We start from the raw sequence: 6,000 nt of genomic DNA on the forward strand, positions 1-6,000 counted from the left end.
GCAAAAAGCCAAAGCCCTTTACAGGGCATGGAACCGTACTGGAAAGGTGGCTTGATGGACCCTGTAGAATTCACAGTATAGAGGACGCCACACCAACTCACAGCCTTAGAGCATGTTGGATACTCCGGCAGGTAGCCAAAATTGGCGAGGACCTCTTAAATCGGGAGGCCGCAGAAAGCCAGTCTGAGGACACCAGTACCGTTCTCACAGTCTTCGAGACTTTCGCATCAAACAATATGCGAAAAAGAACACTCCGCAACCTCGCCGAAGTCTATCAAGTTGCAACAATAAATCCATGGAGCGACACTGCCATTACTTTCAACACAAGTGATGAACCTAGATTCCGAACAGCCCGAGCACCAGCCGCATTGGTCCTCAGTCCCATAGTGGACGGCTTTCGCCTTACCAAGGTGCTCATGGATGGAGGCAGCGGACTGAACCTCATTTATGAGGAGACCCTTCAAAAAATGGAAATAGACTGGAACCACGTCGAGCGAAGCAGCAAAACCTTTAGAGGAATAATCCCCAGTCGGGAAGCGCGCTGCACGGGAAAAATCACACTAGATGTGGTGTTCGACACGCCTGATAATTACAGGTCCGAAGAAGTCACGTTTCAGGTGGCCCCGTTTAAAAGAGGACATCACGCCTTACTAGGGCGGGAAGCATTCACAATCTTCCAAGCAATACCCCATTACGGGTACATGAAGCTCAAGATGCCCGGGCCGAATGGAATTATCACTCTAGCTAGTGATCCGGACATAGCACTCCGCGCCGAAAACAAGACGGCCGCATTAGCCCTTGAGGCACTATCCGAAGCCTTAGCGGCCGAGGAACTGACGGCGCTGCGCTCCACGGTTAACATGGATGATGTGATACTCGACAAAAGATCTAAATCCACATCCTTCAAGCCAGCCGACGAAATAATCAAATTCCAGGTCCATCCAACGGACCCCAATAAAACAGCTTCCATCGGGGCACGACTGAACCCTGATGTAGACGCCGCACTGCGAGAATTCCTACGAGAAAATTGGGACATTTTCGCCTGGCACCCTTCAGACATGCCAGGGATCCCACGCAGGCTGGCCGAACACAGCCTAAATATCCTAAAAGGATTCAAACCGGTCAAACAAGCCCTTCGGCGTTTTTCCGAACCCAAAAGACAGGCTATGGGACAAGAGCTAGCCAAGCTATTGTAGGCCGGATTCATTAGAGACATAAAACATCCGGACTGGCTAGCAAACCTGGTGATGGTACCAAAGAAGGACAAATCCTGGCGCCTGTGTGTCGATTTTAAAGACCTTAACAAGGCTTGCCCGAAGGATCCCTTCCCCCTCCACCGTATCGATCAAATTATCGATGCCACCGCAGGACACGACTCATTGTGTTTCCTCGACGCATACTCCGGTTACCAACAAATCAAGATGGCAGAATCAGACCAAGCTGCAACAGCATTCATCACACCATACGGCCCATTCTTCTTAAACACAATGCCCTTCGAGCTAAAAAACACTGGCGCAACATATCAGCGCATGATCCAGACATGTCTGGCAAATCAGATCGGCAAAACAGTAGGGGACTTTCCTTGGCGTGGAAGGCAAGCTTGGCGATGCGGATATTCAGGATCTCCTACCATTGTAACCGACTCTATGTAACCCTAACCCTATCCGGTGTCTATATAAACCGGAGGGTTGTAGTCCGTAGGACAGAATCAACTCCATACACAACAATCATACCATAGGCTGGCTTCTAGGGTTTAGCCTCCTTGATCTCGTGGTAGATCTACTCTTGTACTACTCATATCATCAATATTAATCTAGTAGGAGTAGGGTTTTACCTCCATCGAGAGGGCCCGAACCTGGGTAAAACAAAGTGTCCCCTGTCTCCTGTTACCATCCGGCCTAGACGCACAGTTCGGGACCCCCTACCCGAGATCTGCCGGTTTTGACACCAACACCCATCAATAGATATCAATGTGAGTGAGTAAGGATTGCCATGCAATGGATGCACTAGAGCTATAAGTATATGAAAGCTCAAAAAGAAACTAAGTGGGTGTGCATCCAACTTGCTTGCTCATGAAGACCTAGGGCAATTTGAGGAAGCCCATCATTGGAATATACAAGCCAAGTTCTATAATGTAAAATTCCCACTAGTATATGAAAGTGATAACATGAGAAACTCTCTACTATGAAAATCATGGTGCTACTTTGAAGCACAAGTGTGGTAAGAGGATAGTAATATTGTCCCTTCTCTCTTTTTCTCTCATTCTCTTTTTTTATTTGGGCCTTTTCTCTTTTTTTATGGCCTCTTTTTATTTGGGCTTCTTTGGCCTCTTTTATTTATTTTTCGTCCGGAGTCTCATCCCGACTTATGGGGGAATCATAGTCTCCATCATTCTTTCCTCACTTTGGACAATGCTCTAATAATGATGATCATCACAGTTTTATTTTTCTTACAACTCAACAATTACAACTCGATACTTAGAACAAAATATGACTCTATATGAATGCATCCGGCGGTGTACCGGGATATGCAATATGACAATGATGGAGTGAGTCATGATGAACTAGATGGTGGAAAGTTGCATGGCAATATATCTCGGAATGGCTATGGAAATGCCATAATAGGTAGGTATGGTGGCTGTTTTGAGGAAGGTATATGGTAGGTGTATGGTAACGGCGAAAGGTGCGCGGTATTAGAGAGGCTAGCAAAGGTGGAAGGGTGAGAGTGCGTATAATCCATGGACTCAACATTAGTCATAAAGAACTCATATACTTATTGCAAAAATCTAGAAGTTATCAAAGCAAAGTATTACGCGCATGCTACTAGGGGGATAGATTGGTAGGAAAAGACCATCGCTCGTCCCCGACTGCCACTCATAAGGAAGACAATCAATAAACAAATCATGCTCCGACTTCATCACATAACGGTTCACCATACGTGCATGCAACGGGAATCACCAACTTTAACACAAGTATTCTTTATATTCACAACTACTCAACTAGCATGACTTTAATATTATCACCTTCATATCTCAAAACAGTTATCATGCTTCAATTTTTTTCTTAGTATTCAACACACTCAAAAGAAAGTTTCACAAATCTTGAATACCAATCATATTATTATAAAGCAAATTACCATGTGAGGGAGTCCTGGATTAGGGGGTGTCCGGATGGCCGGACTATACCTTCAGCCAGACTCCTGGACTATGAAGACACAAGATTGAAGACTCCATCCCGTGTCCGGAAGGGACTTTCCTTGGCGTGGAAGGCAAGCTTGGCGATACGGATATGTAGATCTCCTACCATTGTAACCAACTTTGTGTAACCCTAACCCTCTCCGGTGTCTATATAAACCGGAGGGTTTTAGTCCGTAGGACAACATGCACAACAACAATCATACCATAGGCTAGCTTCTAGGGTTTAGCCTCTCTGATCTCGTGGTAGATCTACTCTTGTACTACCCATATCATCAATATTAATCAAGCAGGACGTAGGGTTTTACCTCCATCGAGAGGGCCGGAACCTGGGTGAAACTTCGTGTTCCTTGCCTCCTGTTACCATCCGGCATAGACGCATAGTTCGGGACCCCCTACCCGAGATCCGCCGGTTTTGACACCGACATTGGTGCTTTCATTGAGAGTTCCTCTGTGTCGTCGCCGTCAGGCTTGATGGCTCCTATGATCATCAATGGCGATGCAGTCCGGGGTGAGACCTTCCTCCCCGGACAGATCTTCGTCTTCGGCGGCTTCGCACTGCGGGCCAATTCACTTGGCCATCTAGAGCAGATCGAAAGCTATGCCCCTAGCCGTCAGGTCAGATATGTAAGCTTAAACTACACGGCTGACATCCGCGGGGACTTGATCTTTGACGGATTCGAGCCACTGCCGAGCGCGCCGCACTGTCATGACGACCAAGATCTAGCTCTACCGCCGAACAGTGCCCTGGAGGCCGCACCCGCATCGGCTTCGACCCTTAATTCGGAGCCAACTGCACCGATCGAGGATGGGTGGTTGGATGCCGCCTCGGGGGCTGCGATCCCAACGGCGATCGAGCTAAACACCAGCCCCGCACTCTGCGAGACTCGTGACTCCAAGGAGCCAGACTCCTCTCCGGACTCCAAACCCTCTGCGCCCCTGCCGATCGAATCCGATTGGGCGCCGATCATGGAGTTTACTGCCACGGACATCTTTCAGCACTCGCCTTTCGGTGATATTCTGAAGACACTGAAGTCTCTCTCTTTATCAGGAGAGCCCTGGCCGGACTACGGTCAACAAGGTTGGGATTCGGACGATGAAGAAATTCAAAGCCCACCCACCACCCACTTTGTAGCCACTGTCGACGACTTAACCGACATGCTCGACTTCGACTCCGAAGACATCGACGGTATGGACGCCGATGAAGGAGACGATGAAGAACCAGCGCCTATCAGGCCCTGGAAAGCCACCTCGTCATATGACATATACATGGTGGACACCCCAAAAGAAGGAGGTGGCGATGGAACAACGGGGGATGACCCCTCCAAGAAACAGCCTAAGCGCCGGCGTCAGCGGCGCCGCTCAAAATCCCGCCAAAACAAATATGGTGATTCCAGCACGGAAGATAATAATACTCCGCAAAGTGCCTAAGAAAACCCCCTCCAGCAAGATTTAGCACAGGAGGATGGAGAAACCAGCCCTCATGAGAGAGCGGCAGACAGAGTGGTTGAGGATGATAATTATATGCCTCCCTCCGAAGACGAGGCAAGCCTCGACGACAACGAATTCGTCGTGCCAGAGGATCCCGTCGAGCAAGAGCGTTTTCAACACAGGCTTATGGCCACGGCAAGAAGCCTCAAGAAAAAACAGCAACAGCTTAGAGCTGACCAAGATTTGCTAGTCGACAGATGGACTGAACTCCTTGCGGCCGAAGAGCATAAACTCGAACGCCCCTCCAAGAACTACCCAAAGCGCAGGTTGCTACCCTGATTAGAGGAGGAAGCACTTGATGCGGCCGACCGGCCACCTCGTGGCCGCGACAGAGAGGCCTCTTGGCCCTCCACTCAAGCCGCATCCCGTACCAAGGGACGGGAATATGCGCCGGACTTACGAGATATGTTGGAGGACAAGGCAAGTCAAACAAGATTGATCTACGGATCGCGTGGGTGCCCCACGGCTCGAGACGGTAACTATCACGCCGTCCACAAATTTGGCAGGGCCGAACACAGTAGACAAAGCTCATTGGAGCTACGTCATGATATAGCCCAGCACAGAGGCGCCGCACACCCACTATGCTTCACAGACGAAATAATGGATCATCAAATCCCCGAGGGTTTCAAACCCGTAAACATCGAATCATATGATGGCACAACAGATCCTGCGGTATGGAGCGAGGATTATCTCCTTCATATCCACATGGCCCGCGGCGATGATTTCCACGCCATCAAATACCTCCCACTCAAGCTTAGAGGACCAGCTCGGCATTGGCTTAACAGCTCGCCAACATGATCAATCAGTTGTTGGGAGGACCTCGAAGCCGCATTCCTCGAAAATTTCCAAGGCACTTATCTGCGACCCCCAGACGCCGATGACCTAAGTCACATACTTCAGCAGCCAGAGGAATCGGCCAGGCAATTTTGGACATGGTTCCTAAAAAAAGAAAAATCAAATAGTCGACTGTCCGGACGCTGAGGCCCTAGCAGCCTTCAAGCACAATATCCGTGACGAGTGGCTTGCCCGGCACCTTGGACAGGAAAAGCCGAAGTCTATGGCAGCACTCACGACACTCATGACCCGCTTTTTCGCGGGAGAAGACAGCTGGCTTGCTCGTAGCAACAATATGACCAAGAACCCTGGTAATTCGGATACCAGGGACAGTAGTGGCAGGTCGCGTCGCAACAAGCAGAAGCGCTGCATTAACGGTGACAATACTGAGGATACGGCAGTTAATGCCAGATTCAGAGGCTCTAAATCCGGTCAGCGGAAAAAGCCATTCAAAAGGATTCCTAGGGGCCCGTCTAGTTTGG

Source organism: Triticum dicoccoides, chromosome 6A, assembly GCF_002162155.2.
Source record: "Triticum dicoccoides isolate Atlit2015 ecotype Zavitan chromosome 6A, WEW_v2.0, whole genome shotgun sequence".
Classification (NCBI taxonomy): Eukaryota; Viridiplantae; Streptophyta; class Magnoliopsida; order Poales; family Poaceae; genus Triticum; species Triticum dicoccoides.